Here is a 22,186-nt window from a genome sequence, read left to right as displayed (position 1 = left end):
GAATTCCACACCACCTTGCGAGACAGGTCGGTATTATTAGTTCCTTTGCAGGATGAGTCAGAGGTTAAGAGATTCATACTTAGTCTATTTTTTTAAAACACTTCTTATCATGGAAATTTTCAGACATACCTAAAAGATAATCCCAGATCTCTGTTTATCACTCCCAGCTTCAACCGTGATCACAGCCTCCGCCACCCTTGTCAGAGCCATGCTAAGCCACCTCGTTCCTTCATGTCTAAGGTAGAGCAGGTCCATCCCTCCACTCCACCCACAGACACATGTAATACCACACATCAAGCCGTACTATTCACGGATGCATGTCCGAATTACTAATGATTCTTCTTAAAAGACAGCCACAGGACCATACTTCTTTTATATCACCAAATAACATAACTTTCTTTTTTTTTCTTCCTGGTTCTAGTTTGCTTGGTACCCAGGAACTAGCACTTCATGTAGCATTGCAAATGTTCCTCCACATCACTAAATGCCCTCCTAAGACACAATATTTACGAAGTCTGTGATTGATGGATAAATGGATTTATTGAGGCAAACAAGCTTTTAGATGGGTTACAGTCCTTGCCAGTTTTTACTAGTAAAAACAAAAAGCATGTTAGGGTCTGGAGAGATTATTTGGTGGTTAAGAACACTTGCTGCTCTTCTGGACCCAAGTTCGGTTCCCAGCTCCCGAAACTGGAAGCTCACAATTGCCTGTAACTCCAGCTCCAGGGGACTCAAAACCCTTTCCAAGACTCAGAAGGCACCTGAACTCAAATGTGTACACATACACACACACACACACACACACACACACACACACACACACACACATAATTAAAAATAAAATGAGTATATTTTTAAGTATTTCAAGTAAACTTCTATGGCAGACTGCTCAGTGTTTCCAAACATTTGTTTTTCCCTTTATTCCTTGGAGTAAAATTCCAGTTCTACTGGGGGCGACAAAAGATGAGCTAATGCAACCTTTACTTGCCCATGTGAGTAGCAGATGCTGTCAGCTGGCAAGCTGTGAGGAGAAGGTGGAGCCTCTGAAGAGCCAGGCACAGGTAGCGGGCAGTAGGCAGCGGGCACTGATTCAGCTGGGATGTGTTCTGTGTTCACCCTCCTCCCCTTCCTCCTTGCTACCTGGGATACAGGTAGAGCAGCCTCTGCCCCAGTGCCATTTTGGACCATAAGCTTTATAAACTAAAGTGTCAGAAGAGACTGGGTCTCAGATGACCCCCGAGTCAGGAGTCTGTTCCCCCTCCAGACCTCCTTTAAGTGATAAAGTAATAGATGTCCCTCTTCATTAAGCCTCTTCTTATTGGGCTTTTCCATGGTGTACAATTGAGCCAGCCTTAGCAAAATCCTTGCACACATACATGATTGTACTCCAATTCTTACCTTATACAGTTGACCCTTCAACATCACAGGATCGAGTCGGGCATGGTGGTGCACGCCTTTAATCCCAGCACTTGGGAGGCAGAGGCAGGTGGATTTCTGAGTTTGAGGGCAGACTGGTCTACAGACTGAGTTCCAGGACAGCCAGGGCTATACAGAGAAACCCTGTCTCAAAAAACAAAAAACAAAAAAACAAACAAACAAACCAAAAACCAAAAACAGCAATAACAACAACAAAAAATCACAGGATCAAATTGTGTGGACCCACTTAGACATAGTTTAGGGAGTTAACAATTTGAAAAGCTTTTGAGATAAACTATGATGAATGTATAAAACATATGTAGCTATTAGTCTATTTTATTATTTCCTACCATGGAATTATGCATAAAAAGGTAAAACTTATCAAAACTATGCACATGTACTCTTACAGACTACACATAGCACTGTTGGCAGACAAGAGAAATATAAACACAATGAAGTTGCATGGTTAATTCATAACTGTAGAAAATTGACTGTATCATATACCGTTCCACTATTGTGGCTTTGTAGGTACCGCCTGCTAATACTGCAGTGATCTGCGGGGATGGCCTATGTCCACTGAAAACACTGAGGACACTGCTCAACGTGCGTGACCAGTAGAAAGTGACTTCCTTATTCAGGCACATTTGCATGTAACGCTCCTAACAGTGACAGTGTGTTAACCAGCTGTTTTGTGTTATTGATAAAGCTATTAGTTCCAGTTTGGGAACAATCAGAAGCTATAAATGGATTCTCTACTGCATGGGCCTGGAATCAGATCCTTCATGTTGATCCTGCATGGGTCATCTGTGTTATAGACACTTGTGTTTCTGTCTCCCTCTCCCACGCACCTGCCGTCTTTGAGGATAAAGACTGGCTGACCAGCTGGCATCTTTCTTTCCCACATTGTACCTAGTCCAGTGACTTGAACAAGAGAGAGGTCTCATAACTTTCTGTAAGTAAATAAGCATATGAATCTCAGAATTGTGATCTCGGGTCACTGATTTTACTAAGTCAGAACTTAACTTCCTTCATTTGAGAAGAGAATATCAGTGCCTTCTCCAGGGGTTTTGGGAAAACCTAGTGGCCTGGTATTGAAGGGCACATGGTGTAAGAGTTTATCATGGGAGGGACGACAGGTCAGCAATGAGAGGATGTTGAGATAGGGGCTGGCCTCCGTACATAACAGCAGGCCTTCTGTGTGTGTGGAGGAGAATGAATGGAAGAAGGATGGAGCAAGGTGAGAGAGGAGCCTTGCTGGCCAGGGATAAGGGAGTCTCATGGGTGTTCCAGTTTCATCTCTCTTGTGGTAAAATACCTCCACCAAAAGCAACTTTAGTGAGAAAAGGTTTTTATTTCCACTTACAATTCCAGGTTATAGGCCATAATTATAGGGAAGTCAAGACTGGACCTTCAAACATCTAGTCACATGCTATCCATAGTCCAGAGCAGAGGGAGGTAGATGGAGCCATGATCACTTTTTTACCTGCTCTGCTTGGCTATATTTTGCCCTTTAGATCTGTTGTATGACAAGACTTTTCCTAGGGAAATGCAACACACACGTCTACCCACCCCAAATAGAGAGCCAACAACAGACCAAAATACAGACATCACCAAAGTCAAACTCGGTGAGCCAAGGAGGTTTTTATTGGGGTTACTCATAGGAATATGGGTGAGGGCTTCCTTACAAGAGCAGAAATGACTCACAGACAGCTGCATCAGCAAAGCCCATTCTGGCAGGGGTGACAGTTCACAAAGCTGAGAACCTGGAGCTCACTGCACAGCATGCAGGCAACTCAACAAGTTGAAGAGTGTCCCTTCCAAGTGGCTCAACTGGTCTAAATCTCTTTCAAGCAGCTCAGCTGATATCTACTTCTTCCAAGCTAAGTTTTCATTGCTTGTCTAAGAGTGACTCTCAGTCATCTTTATTGCTTCTTCTGGGAGACTGGGAAAAAGTGAATCTGGTCAGCTTCAGAGACTTCCTGTTGCTATTTTGAGTTGTTTACCTTCTGTCCTCCCTGAAGGATGGAGTGCTCTAATCACTGAGGAAACCACTGGACAACACTCTCCAAGGGAATGATGCCACCAAAAGTGGGCCGGGTCTTTCCATATCATTTAGCTTAGACAATTCCCTATTGACCTGCCCTCAGACCAATCCAATGTAGACAGTTTCCCACTGAGACTCTCTTCCCAGATGATTCTAAGTTGTGTCAAGTTGACAATTAAAACTAACCATCACAACTTGTGAACATGCCTCTTCAAGGCATGAACACAGAGATATATCATGGTAGAATTGTATGACAGTGCTTATATCAGGACTTGCCACAATGTAAGCATTTAAGATATGGGTAATTTATTTCTGTTGTTACTGACAGGATAATAGAGTGGAAAGAGAATGAAACAGTAATCAGAAAATCCACTTCTACTCTCAGTTTGGGATATTAATTACCTAAAGACATGGGCTAAGAGTCAATATAGATGACACACGATCAAGTGTCAAAGTTAGCTTGGCCTCAGCACCATTGGTGATGGTAGAGTATTTTGTGACGTGCTGAGTATATGAAAGTGAAACACTTGTGACAGATGGAGTTGTGAGGGTCTAGAATGAATGCCATTGCCACCTGCTCTGCCTTCCCCTTCTCACCACGGTGGGCCTCAGGGGGCTTCTCAAGACTGTTTGAAAACCACGAGACTGATGTTGAATGCCATCAGTCATTAAAGAAATGCAAATCAAAACCACAATGAGCAGGACATAGGATTCTTAGGGCAGAGACACTGCTTGTACAGAGGACAATGCTATAGCAATGGCTACGTACCTCTGTGCATCTGTCAACGACTCATGGACTGAGCAATCCTGAAAGTAAATGCTAATGTGAAATGTGGACTTGGGGACATGATGGTGTACCCATGTAGGCTCATTGAGTGAAATAAATGTACCACTGTGGTACCAGTGGCTGACACTAGGAAAGGCTTTGCATGAGTGGACACGGGGGTGGGGGGGTAAATGGAAACTCTCTTTATTCTGAATAATCCTTCTATGAATCTAAAATAACTCCTAAAATAGCTTACTACTAAGTTTTAAATCTATAATGAGATATCTCTATACACATTAGAGAGGCTATAAGTAATTTTTTCAGTTTGTGTGTGTGTGTGTGTGAGAGAGAGAGAGAGAGAGAGAGAGAGAGAGAGAATGCTGTTTCACTGTCTTCCCACCATGTCATGTGGGTAGAGGTCAGAGGGTAACTTTCTGGCTTTCAGGAGTCAGTTTTGTCCTTCCATAATGTCTTCCAAGGATCAAACTTGGTTGACAGGCCTGTATGGCAAATGACTGAGCTATCGTTATAGCCCCATTACATGTTTTACATGTAAAATAACAGGAGTTGGCAAGAATGTGGAGAAACTAGCTGGAACCTAAGATCACTGCTGATAGAAACATAAAACAATTCATCTGCTCTGGAAATAGATCAGTCATGCCCCAAGAAGTTAGATGACCCCGCAGGTCAATCTTAGGTAAAGACCAAAAGAAGCAGAGGAAAATGAAAAAGACATTGAATTGCAGATTTATGCCTGAACATTCATACTCATGCTGTTACTATGTACAATAATCCAAAGATGGAGCCAGGTGTATTTATGTACACCCGTAACTCCAGCTCTCAAGAAGCTGAGGTAGGAGAGTTATGAGTTCAAAGCCTTCCTGAGCTATAGAGTAGAACCCTTTTTCAAAAACAACAGCAACGACGGTAGAAATAAGTCAAATGTTCATCAGGAGCTAGGTTGGTGAATTATCGTGTCACGCTATTGCCTTTGGTATGGGAAGCAACACACCTGTCTCACAGAATTTGGTGTGTTAATACAGTGAAGTACTAATGAGCAATGAAAAATAATGGAGCACCTCTTTATACCCCATGGATAAGCCTCAAAACTAGGTTGGTAATTAAGAGAGGCTGAGAAGTGGGTGGGAGTCCCTACTGGCTGGGTAGGGATTTCTGTTGAGATAATGAAGACGCTGTAGACCTAGATAGAGGAGAAGGCTGCCCAGAACTGTGGGTGTACTAAATACTGTTGGTGTGCACGCTTTGAAATGGTTAGTGTACAGCTGCAGAGATAGTTCGGGGGTTAAAAGCACTTGCCGCTCTCCTAGAAAACCTTGGTTCGATTCCCAGCAACCACAGGGTGGCTTACCATGTTACTTTAGTCCCATGGGATCCAGCTCCATCTTCTGGCCTCCATGGTCATCAGGTACCAGGCAACAAGTGCTGCACAGATGTACGCGTGGCCAAAATACCCATGTACTATAGTAAAATCTAAAAATTAAAGGAAGATAAAGTAGTTAATACACAAGATAGGTTCTGCTACAAAAGAAAATACATAAGAAACTGAACAATGAACACCACCACGTCTCTTTTTCTTTGCTTAGTCTCCAAAGACAGATATGTATTTTAGACCATTGATGCATCTCACTTCAGACATGTCATATTAGAAGTGCTTAGTAGCTATACCTGAATTCGGATGAGTACTTTAGACGAACGAACCTTGTGTTCTCTATCAGTCTTTCTCTAGGCCTGAGTCCTTAGAGGATGTTTTGTTCTTTTGTCATTGGTTGTTGTTGGTGGTGGTGGTGGTGGTGGTGGCGGCGGCGATTCATTTACAATGGGGTCTTAGAAAGATTTATTTTATTTTATATGCATGGGTATTTTCAGTGTGTACCCATAAGCCTGTACACCACGAGCATTCTTTGTGCCCTCAGAGTTCAGAAGGCATCCAATCCTCTGGAATTGGAGTTAGGAATGGTTGGGAGCCATCTCACAGGTGCTGATAGCTGAACCTGGCTCCTCTGCAAGAGCAGCAAATACTTTTAACCACCGAGCATCTCTGTGGTCCCCTTGTTTTAAAACTTGTAGGCCATGAGGAACCCAGCCTTTGGCTTTGACTAGGATTAGGTTATTATCTAATGCTCAGCTACATAATTTTATGCTTCATTTCCAGAGACGGTATCTGGTACATTTCTTGCATCTTTGAATAATCATCTCTTACCTCTATTTATACCACATTTACACCTTGTCCTGATTTCGTGTGCTGGACCTTTCCCCGTGCTCATTTGTTTTTCCAAGGTTACTTGTCCCTCATGAACCAGGTTTGAGGGGGGAATTACATTTAAAAAGGCTTGCTGGTAAGAATAAACCGAGGCAGTCTTCCAGGGTGTTAGGGTGCACCAACTGACAACTGACTTTAAAAGATTTTACAGTGGCTGGAGAGATGGCTCAGTAGTTAAGAGCACAGGCTGCTCTTCCAGAAAACCTGGATTCAATTCCCAGCATCCACATGGCAACTCACAACTGTCTGTAACTCCAGTTCCAGGGGATCTGACCTCAAACAGACATACATTCAGTCAAACCACCAATGTGCATAAAATAAAAATTAAAAAAAAAAAAAGATTTTACTGAGCCAGCAGATAATGGCAGGTGTCACCAAGCGTGACAACCTGAGGTTAATTTCTGGATCCCACATAGTGGAAACGGAAAACTAAGTCTCATAAATTGTCCTCTGACGTCATACACACACATGCACACGCACACACACACAGACACACACACACACACACACACACACACAGTGACTCATGCACAGCCTCCTATACACATAATAAATAAAATCTGAAAAAGTTTTTATTTTTATTTATTTTATGTGTATGCATATTTTGCTTGCTTGCGCGCGCGCGCACGTGTGTGTGTGTGTGTGTGTGTGTGTGTGTGTGTGTGTGTATACCATGTCATGCCTGGTGCCCTCAAAGATCAGAAGAGGGTGTCAGATCTTCTGAAACTGGAGTTACAGATGTTTCCGACCTACCATGTGGGTGCTGTGAACCGAATCCTGGTCTTCTGGAACAGCAGCCAGTGCCAATTCTCTAGCCTTGAAATAAAAATGTTTAAAGGTCTTGGAGTTTTAGAAGAAACTTCTAAGTTACACGTGTGCCTCTCGTTGTATTTCCACTGGACAGCACTGCTCACCAGAGCATAACATTACTCCTCCAGGTAATGGTGCCATCTAAGCATTTTAGCTTCCCAAATGGTTATTGGGGACACGTGGGCATGACTTATCCCAAAACAGCACCACCAACAGACCCAGTGAAGCAAGCCGAATGCTGTTTAGGTCACGTATCTAAGCAAGTCTGCCCAAAACTTAGTGGCTTTAATCAACTAGATTTTCTCAAAGGGATTATATAAATAAACTGTCAGCACAGGCCCCACCATGCCCTTCTGCAATATCCCAACCTGTCTCTCTGACTCTCAGAGAGGGCAAATGAAATCAAATTTTCAGAAACATCTGAAATCAGCCTGGAAAACCAAAATGTTTATTCTGTGGCAGAACAGAGGCCACGCACTTCCTACATCATGACAGAAAAGAAGAACAAAGATACAAGCAGCCAGTCTCCTAAGCCACCATTTTAGTCCAGAGCCTACCTGTGCTTTTGGCTGTGCTACAAAATGAAATAAATCCCTTTATAATCCTTCACACTGGCTCTGAAATATATTTTCACGAGCACCAGAGCAGACCCTTTGGGCATTTCTTCCCATAAATGTCATCTCCACCCCCACCCCATCACATCCTTTTACGGAACATGATGAACTCGGATGATGGCTGTCCGGGCTGTCAGAGGGATAGAGGGGGATGAATGTGGGCAATGGTCCAAATTGAAGTCACTCTCACATACTCAGCCTCCTTCCCAAATTCCCCATAATCCTTCCCTGTGTCACTTGCCTTGTGTTTGGCTTCTCCTCACTCAGAATGTATCCAATATGCCGTTTCCTGCCCGGCAGCAGCCTCCTGCGTTGTTTAACCTCAAGTTGTTGCTCAATGCTTGACCCAGTTTGTAAGGTCTTAGAACGCTGAGCCTCAGCCCTGTACCTACCTCAAGATGACTTCATATAACACTCAATAAAAATTTGTGGGACGACTGAATTGGAGGTGGATCTGATATTTGTCGACTCTGATAAAATAGGGAAAATCAATGCCAGTTTTCCTGGCTAGATAGGGAACCTGGACAGCTATATAAAATGATCTGCGGGAGAAATTGCTCCAACGCTTTACTTTCAGCTTTCGGAGGGAGGCTGTTATAACAATGGACAATAAATACAGGTGAGTGCTGTATCAGTGGAGAAGCAATTCTAACAGGGGTCTGGAAGAGCCGAGAAAATCCGGCTGCTTCTTGCCGCGTCTGTACACAGGTGCGCCGTGTGCAATGAAATCCACTTAACTTGATTTTATGGACAGTGATTCATGCAAACTCAGTTCCAAACCGCTCAGCATGGCTCAGTCTAAATAAATTACACCAAGAGCAAGCCAGCCAGCAGTAAGGCAAAAGATAGAAAATAAACTTGAGCTTAGAGATTGAAATTTTAGGAGTGCTGGTATGCTGGAATCATCTCTCTTCGGGGAGTTCTGAAGGGATTCGGGGAGTTCTGAAAGGTCATTCAAGGTCAAGGTGCTGGTTGATGGGGAAACAGAGTTCTAGTGGATTGGCCACCTGTCCAAAGTCGCTCCGTGAGAATTGGGGCTCCTGGATTCCAGGTTGGAGTGTCTTCTGGATGTTTTCCTCTTTTGTCACATCAGGCCCCGAGTGCCTCGTTCACTGCCACAGTGTGGAGCACATCCAAGAAACTGGTGGAGACAACTGAGCCTGCTCAACAGGGACAGCCAGAGTCTGCCTGTGGGTCTGAGGGAAACTGGAGCCAAGAAGAAAGGTCTAGAATCAATTCTAACATGTTTAGAAACAGAGGGTTATGCTAGGCAGCCCCCTTCCCCTCTCCTGGGTCTCAGCTCCACAGCCCCCAGTCAGGGGAGACTCATCGAACCTCATACTGCGTTCTCCTCTCTTATTCTGTAGCAGGCCTTGGATGGTGTTCTGCTGCCTCCATCCAAGACTCTCCGGGAGGGTTTGCAAGGCTTTAGCCACTGCCCAGGCTTAGTGAGACCCCAGCAAGGATGGGTTTTCCTCACAAAACCTCAGTGCATACCTCCGGAGCACATGACAGGGCTACAGCGACTGGACCTATGAACGCTTGTAATTATCTATGTCTTTTCCTCTTGCTGTGTTATCTTGAAGGTTTTTTATTCTTTTCAATAAAAAGATTTCTTTTAAAAATATTTATTCATTTTATTTTATGTGTAGGAATAGTTTACCTGTATATATGTGTATGATCATAAACCTGGTGCCTACCGTGGTGAGAACAAAGTACTGAATTCCCCTGGGATTGGAGTTGTGGATGATGGTGAACCTCCATGGGGGATGCTGAGAACCAAATCCAGGTCCTCTGCATAAATAACAAGACCTTCTAACTGCTGAGACATCTTCCCCACAGTGGAAATATTCTTTTTTTATTTATTTACTTTATATCCCACTCACTGCCCCCTCCTGGCAGCCTCCTCCCACAATTCTTTCCCCATCACCCTTCCCCTTCTCCTCTGAGGATGTGGGACCCCCCTGGGTATCTCCCCCACACCCTGGCACTTCAGGTCTCTGTAAGCCTCCACAGAAGCCAGACAAGGCAGCCCAGCTAGTAGAACACATCCCACATGTAGGCAACAGCCTTTGGAATAGCCCCCACTCTAGTTGTTCGGGACCCACATGAAGACCAAGTTGCACATCTACCACATATGTTTGGGGAGGCCTAGGTCCAGCCTGTGTATGTTCTTTGGTTGGTGGCTCAGACTCTGAGAGCTCCAAGGGTCCAGTTTAGTTGACTCTACTGGTCTTCCTGTGGAGCTCCTATTCCCTTAGGGGCCACAATCCTTCCTCCTAATCCTTCTTCTTCTTCCATAAGAATCCCCAATCTCTATCCACTGTTTGGCTGTGGGTATCTGTATCTTTCTGAGTCAGGTGCTGGGTAGAGCCTCTGAAAGTACAAAGTGCTTCTGTCAACAAATGTAACAGAGTATCATTAATAGTGTTAGGGGTTGCTTGCCCATAGAATAGGTCTCAGGTTGAGCTGGTTATTCATTGGCCATCCCCTCAGTCTCTGCTCCATCGTCTGGTGCCTGTATTTCTTGTAGACAGGATAAATTTTGAGTTGAAAGTGTTGTGGGTAGGTTGGTGTCTCTGTTGCTCAGTGGAAATATCCTTACACATAGGAAATGATCTTAGCAACTAGGAAAAAATGAATAGACAAATTTAAAATGGGACAGTTTTAAAACATGGCTCCAAGGTCTCTAACAATTGTCCCATCAAGAAACAATGTCTATGCCCCACCTCTCCAAGATTCTGGGCAGGGTTGTGACTATCGTAACCAACAGAGTAAGGGAGATATCAAGCCATACATTGAGTTCCAAAGAGAAATCTCAAAAGATCTTGCAGCATTTGCCTTATACTGCTAGGACTAGCCATAAAAGCAACCATCTGAAAGCTATCATGCTGTGAACATTCTGTCCCATCTGGAGCTAACCCAGCCCGCATGCCAGGTGTGTGTCCATATGACTCCAATGCCTTCCATTCAAGTCATTTCCATCGAAGCCCCAGAAATCTGAGAGCATTGACAAGCATATGCCATGTTCTCTTCGATTCCCAGATCTAAAGGCTGCATGAACATTATCGTGTTGCTACCTTGTGGGTAATTAGTTACGGGATGTTCACAGCTGAAGCAGAAGGGCAGAACAGACTGAGAAAAGGGTCAAGAATATAGAACTGTTCAGCTGGAGTGTGCAGCAAGGCAAACTGGAGTGCTGGTAGCAATCTGGATATCTTGGAGGCTGGAAGCCTTGGCACATTGGTAAACCTAGCTTGTTGAAGGAAGACTATGCCTCCTCTGAAGGATACATGAGTGGGAGGAGATCTTCTTGGTAAAACAACAAGGCTGACTTGGAGAACAACCTACCAGTCACAGAAGAACCATGCAATCTTCAGATGGCCCAGGAGGGGTTGTAGTCTTCCAAATGCTCCCATCTACAGAATCTGGGCTTCTTGAGGACTGAAGGACAGAAATCCAACTTAAACTGTATGACCAACCAGTCCATATACATCCACACGTGCATGCACACACACACACACACACACACACACACACACAGTGGTACATAACTTGTGATATCTTTGTGCAGTAAGAGATAATGGCCATCACAGTACTTCTAAGTGGTTTTAACAGCACATGGCTGCTGTTTGGATGAAACCATGTTTTCATATACTCCAGGAGCTTAGATCTTACATGCTTCAGGAAGGAGACACTTTCCTAAGTGACAGCTAGGTATTTGACTGTGCTGAGGCCAAGTTGTGCTGATGTCTATCAAGCATTTCATGATCTAATTGTCGGTACCCCACCCATTTGACATAGCCACCACAGTAAACATTCTCCTATATGTTGAACATAATCATTACAGTATAAATCCTTAGTATGTAGCTACCACAGTGCATGTTACCTAGTTACAGAATCATGATGCAGACCATCATAAACTTCAGTGGCACACAACAATTAATGCTCTGCTTAATTGTTGGGCCTCTGAGTCAGCCCAAAGGTTGTACCGGGCTTAGGAATGCTGACTCTGGCATCTACAATTAACGGCAGGTTGACTTAAGGAGGCTTGACTGGCCTCAGCTGGCTTGGGCATCCTCATGTATGTAGGGAATTGTCCTGGTCCTACTCCTGATGTCTCATCTTCCCTCAGAGGATCAAGAAAGATCTAACACAGTCTCTGAAGATCTAGGCTCAGGACTGGTATATTGTCACTCCTACCACTTTCTATTTGGCCAGGCAAGTCACAAAGTCGGGCCATAAGGGATGGGAGATAATCATTGGCTCTCAATGGGAGAAGGGGCCACAAAGCAAACTGCAAAAAAAAAAAAAAAAAAAAGGATCTGGAGAGGAATCTTCAGCCCTCTCTCCAGAAATCATCCCGCCACACAACATTGCCCTGGGCAGTAAAAAAGCATTTATATATAAAATCTGAAAGCATGGCCAGAAGCACAAAGAACCACGGACATGATGGTCAAGAGTTGAGACTCCAGAGGCAAACAGCTGGGCCCCTCCTCCTCCATCACTTGCTCTATGTTGTTTGTGAGATTCTCAACCTTTCCAAGTCTCAGCTCCTTTACTAAGGAACAGGGACAAAGATGCTGTCTGTGTTGTAAGGTTGTTATGATGGTTCGCATTAATTGTCAACAGAATCTAGTCTTCTGGGAAGGGAGTCTCAATGAGACGGTATCTAGACAGGGATGCCTGTGGGCATGCTAGTGGAGGACTCTCTGGATCACATTAATTGATGTGAGGAGACTCATCTTAATTGTGGGGAGGATCATTCCTGAGTAGGGAATGCTGGGCTGTATAAGATAACGTGAGCACAGTGCTGGTGTGAATGCAGTCATTGCTTTCTGCTCTGAGCTGTGGACGTGGCATGAGAGGCTCCTCTGTCCCTTGATGGCCTGTAACCTGAGATGGTGACATCTTTCTCCTTTAACTTGCTTTTGTGGAGGACATTTCATCACAACAACAGAGGATACATATAGTTTGCTATGTAATATGCTCAACAAATAATAATAACTATGATTACTAGTTTTGTAATATGGAGCCAAACATAATATGGAGGACCCGGATCCACTCTGGTACCATTGCCATTTCAATGCATTTACTCACCATCAGTGGTGGGATGATTTCTGGAGAGAGGGATGAAGATTTCTCTCCAGATCCATCGGTGAGCTTACATCAAGGACAAACTACAGCAGGATAACAAAAATATGAAGAATCGGTCTTCCAATTAATTAATTAGTTTATTAGTCATATGTCCTTATTTGCCCTCCAGTTTGCCCTTAAGGTACTATAATTTTGAAATAGCCTGATCTTTGCAGAGATACCAAACACATAATCACAAGCAAGGGTTTTCAATGTATTGTTACTAATAGCAATGAAAACTTTGGAAATTATATAAGTTTGGATCAATAAAATTTATAAATCTTAGGAGATTCTCTGAGACATACACACACATACACACACACACATACACACACACACACATACACACACACATACACACACACATACACACACACAATACACATACACACACATATACACACATACACACACATACACACACATATACACATACACACATACACATACACACACATATACACATACACACACACATACACACACACCAAATATAATAAAAAAAAGAACTTGAAATGATATATAGGCTGAGATGTAGCTCAGTGGTAGGATGTTTGAACAAAACCCTTTTTTGATCCCCAGTACCCAAAGAAAAAGAATATTTATACTCAAAGACAGGAAAATATCAATGATTTATTGCCTTAGAAGGTATTGACAGTGATGAACTTTTGTGATTCCCCCACATTGCCTAGCGCAGCTTTAGTCTGCCATGGGGGCTCTAAAGTTCGGTAATACAATATAGAGTACTTCAGGGCAGTTTCCTCTCCTTTTACAGTAACATTTTCCTGATTCCGAATACCTGTATCCATTTTTCATAACTGCTATGCTAACTGCAATCTAAATACACACATAAAGATGTGTTCCTCCGTCTTAAGATCTAGGGGTGGCAAGCCAACTAAAACACACTGAGTATGACAAAAACCACTATAATTAAAATGCTGGACAGTACCAAGTATTGATGTGGAAGGAGCAGTGCCCATGCATACACACCACCTTTCGAACTGGCCTCTAAGCCATAAAATCTGGACATGGACTCTCAACTATTCCCCACCCATCAGTTCCTTATTGATGCTTAGCCAGAATCTGTGACCATGTGCACCAATTCAAAGAAGCATCAATCAGAATAGCTACAAACTGGGAATAGCCTATATGTCCTTTATAGTTAGATGGATAACCCACATTACATTGATATATGGAATCTATATAGTAATGGTATGGAATGAGATATAGCCATGAGGCATACAGCTAAGTAGAACAACGGACGCCATACATTAAAACAAAAGCACACACACCACATATTATATGGTTCTATTTATATGAAGTTTAAATAACATCAGAACCTTTGAGGGGGGAAGGGAAATGGTGATTGGACAGGGGTAAAAGGGAGGGTCCCAGGGCACTGGCAACAATATATTCTTGATCCTGTGGGAGCCACATGGTGTTTGAACTACACACTTCAGCATCTGTATGGTTTCTATGCATACATAATATATACAGTGATGATTTTAATATAGTGGTCTAACTTCACTTTTTGAGAGTTGGTGCCTAACAAACTGGGATTCACTGTGTTTTATACTTTCACAGGGTGGGGGTAAGGTGTCACTCTGAGAGTTAGCTAAATCCCCAGGAGCCTAGAAGTGTTGCATAAACAGCAGGCACATCATGGCCCCTGACAGCAGAGCCCAGGCAAACCACTCACCAGAAACCTTCATTGGAGAATTTCCCTGGCAAAGAGACTCTTGAGGTGGGCTCCAGTGGCCTGAGGGAACCTGTCCCTTTGCCTGAGGTGAAAATAGACAGGCATTTTGAATTGAACAAACGACCTCCCAGCCCCCACTAAAGGAGGTGTTTGTTTCCAGTGGCCTCATGGAACAACTAACTGTAAGCTAGGGAGAGGAAATTACACAATGGCTGTTGAAATGTGGGCTTGTCCAAAGTTGTCACTCCAATAATGAATGCCTTATTTCCTGTTTCTCCTCTTTCTTTCTTTTTCTTTTTTTCTCCCAAAAGTTAAATGGTGGGCATAATTAGCTAGTAAAAAAAACATGCTTGGCGACAGCACAGAAATAGCTCCATTTTGGGAGCTCAGGCCAATTAAGATTGTTTATGCAGCCATTTAGCAATATTTTTCTCCAAACTATTATAACCAGGAAATATGCTGCCTTTTAGACTGTAAGGCAAGTTCCACACTGATCCTTTAACAGCCCGCTGTTCTCAGGGGATCTTTACAGTAAGAATGAGCGTGTCCATCCCCCAGAGCTCCCCAGGTCTCCTTGGCATCCTGAAAACAGCATCCCTCACTCTGCAGCAGGCTCTGTTGATGAGGTCCTGCGACCTGCTAATGTTAGGATTAGCCAAGCTCCCCTACGGTGGAGAGGCCAATGATTATGGATTTAGCTGCCTAATGCAACTATTTCAATCACCTCACTGATACTGCGATCAGACTGAGTGTGTGAGACATTTTCATTAATAAGTGGACACCTAATAACGTGTTAGGATTAGTTGCTAGAACTCTGCAAAACTACCCTTAGCCAACTTGGTTTAACTCTGGCTCCTCCATTCACTGCTCTCCCCACCACCATGTCCCTGAAAACCTTCCATTTTCAGGGCTCAGGTTACATCTTTTCTGTCAAAACCAGCCTTCCCACCCCACCCCCACCCCCACTTGCCATAGGGCATAGCACTGGATGTCCTGTCAATCACAGGGGCCAGCACTGGATGTCCTGCCTTCCATAGGACACAGCACTGGATGCCCTGTCAATCACAGGGCCCAGCACTGGATGTCCTGCCTACCACAGTGTCCAGCACTGGATGCCCTGTCAATCACAGGACCCAGCACTAGATGCCCTGTCAGTCACAGGGCCCAGCACCAGATGTCAGTCATTCCAGCTTCTGGCTAAGAGATGAGGCCTCCATTGTGGAACTTCAGACGTTATCTAAGAGAGTCAAGAAGTAAAATGAAGGGGCTAGAGAGATGGCTCATCGGGTAAGATCACTGACTGCTCTTCCAAAGGTCCTAAGTTCAAATCCCAGCAACCACATGGTGGCTTACAACCACCTGTAATGAGATCTGACGCCCTCTTCTGGTGTGTCAGAAGACAGCTACAGTGTACTTGTGTATAATAATAAATAAATCTTTGGGCCAGAGCGAGCAGGGACTGAGTGAGCGGAGTTGATCGGAGAGAGCGGAGGTCCTAAAATTCAATTCCCAACAACCACATGAAGGCTCACAACCATCTATACAGCTACAGTGCACTCACATACATAAAATAAATAAATAAATCTTTAAACTGCTCTGCCAGCGATGCAGAGCATCTCTTATAAAAAAAAAATAAAAGTAAAGTGAGCTGCTTGGAAACAAATCTTGGCACCCCTAAAATTTTACACAGGGGAAACCCTTTGTTTTACTTAACTTACCTTATTAGCCTGAGTGGCCAAACTGTTTTGTTGGGCGGTGAGAGAGAGATGCAGAGATCTTCACATGGCTGTGGACATTCTCCCAGAAACTCTGGCATGCCTCTCCCAGCGTTCTGACTGCAGCTCACAGATGGCTTCTTGGCTCTGTGGCACTGAGGCAAAGAGCTCACCTGGGAAGGAGACTCTTCCCAGCCTCTGCCATCACTGGATTGGACAGATTTAGTCAAACTTTCTTCTTGCTCATCCACTGTTCATTTTTACATCATCTAGTCACTCATTTATTCACACATAAAAAGTAGTATATGAATCAGAAATGTGTCAGCTTGACAGTAAAGGCTCTGCTTAGCTTGATCAGAGCCTCCCTGCCTCACCTTTCCTCCGACAGCCCACTTCTCTGAGTTTTCCAGGACACTCGGGCTGAGAAGCACACACCGTACTGGACAACTTTGCGTTGTCTCCATCCCTGTCTGTGTCCTTTTGTCTGTCTGTATTCACATCTCTTCTATCCTATAAGAATACCATCAACCCCACTCTTCACCCAGGAGGGTATCTTTGGCCCTCCTGAGGGCTGTTGTGGTCTCCTAGTCATCTGCACTCCAAAGGCAGATGCTTCCAGCCACACATGGCCTCTGGTCAAGAACTTTGGTGGCACTTCCTGTATTGCTATCGAGCAAGTTCTTTTGGTGAGGAGTAGCATAGAGCAGGCCTCCCTCTCCAGCCATGGGCATTTAGATGAAAAGGAAACCTCTAGTCAGTACAAGTCAGAACTAAATGAAGCTCCGGGCCATTGTCCCACCCCTGGGTCTCTACAGGCATTTCCTGACCACCCCCAATTTCCTCTCCTCCCAGCCCCACCTTTGAATCATGAATTCCCCCACTGCCTCTTCCATTCTTTCTCCCTCCCCTCCCTCAAACATTAAAGCTTTAGATAAGAAAACCTAATGAGGTTGGTTTCAGCTCCGTAGTCCCAAAATCCACACCGAGGCTCCACATTGGTTCTATAATGAGATGTGGACAGCAAGTGTAACCCTTTACAATTAGTCAACTGGTGGTTTTGACTGGCCTCCTAGCATTCATTCAGCCATTCGTTCATTCATAAAATGTTTTCTGGACCAATTCAAATGCAGGTTCAGTGCTAGTCCCCAAGAAGCCAGCAGAGAACAGACCACAGCTTCTGCCCTCCTTCTACAAAGAGCTGGAAGTCTAGAGAGATTAAGGTATCTTCCATGGACGCCGTTCTCTGTTTCCCAGTGCCTGCCTAGAAGCAAGACTCACAATGCTCTTCTCAGCATCTCAAGAGGCATCGGTGTGTGTCTCCAACTCATCAGAAAGTGCACGCTGCTCTCATTACCTGGTAAAATTAGCAGCCTTCACTTAAGACAGACAAACAAAAAAGTTCTGAGGACAGTAATACTCCGAGCATTTCACAAAGGTTCCCAGGTAGCCCCGAGGCCACGCCTCCCTCCGGGTGCTTGGACTGAGGTTCCCAGGTAGCCCCAGCCAAGCTGCTGGAAGTTGTGCTGGAGTGTGGGGATGTTGGTTGGGTCTAGCCTAGGCTACTTGTCTCCCACTCAGCTGACAGAGAGCAGCTGACAGAGAGCGAACCAGTTAGACTGTATCTAAAACAACTGAGTATCCATCTCAGGAGAGGAAGGGAAGCCAGGAACAAAAAATCTCACTGGGCAGGCAAATATCTAGGGGAAAAAGCTGAAGGGCCAGTGTACGGCAAGTCAGACCCCCTGGGCCCCCAGCGATGACCCATGGTGAGTTCCAAATAGACTTCATCTCATGCTTCCCTTTGCTTATGCTCCCCATAGTTGGACACTGTTGCTTGTCACCGATGAGCCACCATGAAGGCCTACAACCCGGTGCTTACAAAAATAACCCTCCCTGCTTCTTCTTTTGTTCCAGAGAGAGAACACTGATGCTGTGTAGAGCTTACGAACGAACTCCCCTCAGCACTTTGTGGAAGAAGGAAAGACTCAGGCGCCAGGGCCACAGACCATGCAATGTTAGAGAAAGGAACTACTTGACAAATAGCAAGTGTGCCGAATGAATGCTTCCAAGGAGCAAGGGTTGCCTGAACACTATTGATTCGGATCCACTAATGATTCAGGCTGGGGGGCTGGGGTGACAGCTACGCCTCGCTCAGCGCAGTCCGCTCACCACATCAGGCCTATTTTCTGGTGTCAGCAGGGAAATGGGAGACTATTAGGGAGCACGTTATCAGGACACTGAGCTCAGTGTCACTGGGGAGAAGTACCGTGGTAATTAGCACCACGAGGCAGTGCTGCAGTGCCAGTCCCTTCCAGGTGCAAAAGACATTAGCAGAAAGCCTCCCCAGGGCGAGTGCCTGGACCAATGCTGGTGCCGGTTCCTCTAGCTGGGGAGCGCTCCCCCTGATTCTAGCTATCTTCTGCTTTACTGCATGTACATACATTTGCTGGTGTCTGTCTGTTCACATTGCCTCTGCCCCAGTTGAAAAGCAATAGCAACACCTCTCGTCTGAATGGTACTCTCACCATTGCAGTCAGGGGCCCAGGCTTTGGGGACTGGAGTGTCTAGGAGTGATGTGAATGAGACAGGTACCGTATATACCCTCAAAGCCTTCAAGCTGGTGAGTGTTGGGAAAAGGCGGGTGGGGCCTAGTTTGAAGAAACTCTCACACAGGTCTTATCCTTCTCCCATCTCAAACGCACATGATGTCAAAGATGTGGCCTGCTAGCTGGAAAACCCATTTCCTGCCATCTGCGAGTTCACTGTATTACCTCAGAGAGTCCTTTGCTGAGTCTAGGGAGAAGGCTCAGTGGTTAGGACCACTTGTTGCCTTTGCAGAAGAGCTAGTGTCAGTTCCCAGCAAGCACATGGTGACTCACCCCATCAGTAACCCCAGTTCCAGGGCATCCAATACCCTCTTCTGACTTCTCCTAGTACCAGGCATGTACCAGGCATGCATTTGGTATGCATATATACATGTAGGCAAAGCACTCAGACACATAAAATAAAATAGATCTTTTAAAAGCATATTTTAAAGGAAGAGTCCTTTGTCTCTTTGAATTTGTGTTTTTCTGAACTGTTAAATGAGGAATCACTAGATGGTTTCAGTTAGCCGAGGTTCTCAGAAAAGCACAGGCCAAGAGCAGACTGAACAAGCCAAGCTGCATTGAAGAAAAAAATACACAGGAAGCTAAGAAAGCGTCAGAATGTGATTGATGTGAGTTAGGCAGAGAGAAGGAAGGGTAGGTGGAAAGAAGTCAAAGAAAGGTCCAGGAAGGACCTCAGAGAGGCCTTGCGCCAGTGTCAGCCATGGGCTCGGCAATGGGATGTGGCTAGGGGTAATGATAATGGGGGTAGATACTGTCTGTTGTATTTCTCCACCACCCAGATGCTCAGGTGCTCAACCTGTTGGCGTATCCCAGGCCTAGATCATCCCAGAGAGTCTAGCTGCATGGCACCCAGCAAGCTGACCTCCTAGCTGGCCCCTTTGTGGCAGCTGCTCTCAGCCACCCCCTCAAGGCAGAGTTGGCAGGATGTTTGTATTCATGTGACACTTAGGGATCAAATGCTTCCTGTCTCTCCTATTTTTGGCCTGCTTTGGTCTTCAGAGGAGGGAAGTCAGGGGCTTTAGTTCCCTGCTGTCATCTTTGTTTGAAGTGAGGCCAAACAACAGAGGTCCCACCCTGATCACATCTTCTTGCCCTTCCTGGAGCACCCCTCCCCCCCCAACCCCCCTGCCAAGCCTGGCAACAGATCAGCCAGTAGCAGCTCCACACATAGGAGGCGATACACCTTGTGGACAGACCTTTTCTCTTAAAATCCTGGACTCCGGCTTCTATCTTACCACTTCCTAATGAGTAAATGACCTTAACTTTCTTATCTATGATGTGAGGGCAAAATTCCTACACCACAGTCGTTGTAGGAAGGCACACGAAGTCTTTAGCAGAGTGTGGCATATGGCACACACTCATCAAATGACCCTATTGGTGATGGTCCTTCCTCTAGACCTCTTCGCACTCTCAAGGTTACTGCCATCAACGTTATCTGAAAACCTGAGGTCTCAGACAGGTCTCCGGTCCTTAGGAAGTGCACAGACTTGAGCAGAGACACACAGGAAGCCATTATTGGCAGTAGTTGCTTGAAGCTGGGGGGCTGGCTGGAGAAATCTATCACACTGGGGTCTGTCTCATCCATTTCTGAGTTCCACCGGACCTCTTCCTCAGGTGTGCAGTTCTGGTCTCCTAGGCCCACTGGCACTGGCCAGACCCATTGAAGAAACTGAAGAAAGAATGCTACTTGTAGGATGACAGACAAGACAGAAGGCAGGCAGAGTTGGACCACCAAGTTCAGGTCATAAAGGCCTTGGCAGACCATATTAGGGTACCCTCGATGTGCTTCAAGTAGGAGACTAACATGATTAAATCCTCCTGGTAGATTTGGCTTAGTTTGCCAGGGTTAACCTCCTGCAATGATCCCTCGGTTGGAAAACTGAAGGGAAAGTTCTGGAACTGCCCCTCTTACAACTGTGGCCTGCTCAAACTTTCCCTGACCTGTCCAGGCTGAACAAAGGCTCCCGAGGCCAGCTGGAGAGGAGCCTTGTTGATTAGTCACAGTTCCCTCTCCAAGAGGATGGGCCCTGATGTGTTTTCTCTTGATAGCATTGGCTCCTTTCAAGCAATAGGACTTCCTGTCTGATCAGAGTGCGATTTTGGCACCTCCGTGGAGAAAATGCCTTAAACAATCCTGTTTTAGCCTCTGATAGCACATGTGTTTGCTTACCCATCAGCCACTGGTACTGGGTTAAAGAAGGGGTGAGATCTGAGGATGCTGCTATCCGAATGGAATCTCCAAATCTCTTCTGAAAGACAACAGAGGCTAAATGAAAAATTCCCCCAGGGACTCTAGGACCCCTCCCCTAGCCCTCAGTGGCTCCTGAGCTCCTGAGCTTCAGATCTCTAACCCTCAAATCCCATATCAGGGTCCTGTGGAGAACACTGAAAGGTTCGGACTCACGTGGAAAGTCTGAGCTGCCTCAGGTCAAACTCAGTGCTCATCCGTCAGCCTGTAGGAAGAGGTACTCAGGATGCAGCAGAGTAAACGCTCCCTTTTACCCCACCCTGGGAAACCTGAACATGGAAAATCCACATCCAAACAAGTGTTTCTACCCGACACCATCAGCCATCAAAACTGTGACCTTCTGCTAGCTGCTGGACTATCCCACACTCCTTTGTGCCTGCTATGTTAAGGCTGAGAAAAGAATAAGATGATCATGTTAGCCAGCACGTGGCTTTTGCAATGCCAGACACTCTTTCAAGCACCGTGCCAACGCTAACTCATGGCATTCTCCCAACAACACAGGTCCTGCTATTATTTCTACTTCTTGTCACATGTCACACAATCAGTACACGGCACGGTCAGACTCCAAATCCAGACAGTCCAGGCTACAGACTCTGTGCTTATAACAACCATGGTATGACCCCTAAAAAACATGCTTTCTCCTCTCTGAAGCCTTCCCCTGTGCCAAACCCTGGTGCCATTGTAACTCTTCTGGAGATTTTCCTCAGCCTGCCAGTTCTAGAAGGCAACAATGGTCATCTTGCTTATCTCTCCATCCTCAACACTTAGGGCCTAGTTGGATCTCAGAGTAGTTACTGTATCATGTTCCCGTGTATTTGGGAGACTCCATATCTCCTCCATTGACATCC

General features: G+C 45.2%; 1 long non-coding RNA gene across 1 annotated transcript; it reads right to left on the bottom strand.

Annotated features, from left to right (window-relative positions):
- Window positions 1–7,743: 7,743 nt before the first annotated feature.
- Window positions 7,744–20,761, bottom strand: Lincred1 (long intergenic non-protein coding RNA of erythroid differentiation 1). The gene is made up of 7 exons (NR_131913.1): window positions 20,534–20,761; window positions 16,485–17,835; window positions 15,737–16,003; window positions 14,767–14,848; window positions 13,032–13,111; window positions 11,283–11,375; window positions 7,744–10,558 (listed from the first exon to the last, which is right to left on the bottom strand). It is a non-coding gene; the product is annotated as a long intergenic non-protein coding RNA of erythroid differentiation 1 (long non-coding RNA).
- Between the last annotated feature and the right edge of the window lie 1,425 nt (window positions 20,762–22,186).

The sequence above is a fragment of the Mus musculus genome, chromosome 2 (assembly GCF_000001635.26).
Source record: "Mus musculus strain C57BL/6J chromosome 2, GRCm38.p6 C57BL/6J".
NCBI classification, from domain to species: Eukaryota; Metazoa; Chordata; class Mammalia; order Rodentia; family Muridae; genus Mus; species Mus musculus.
Note: the sequence above shows the minus strand (reverse complement) of the source record. Positions and strands in the feature narration are given on the sequence as shown.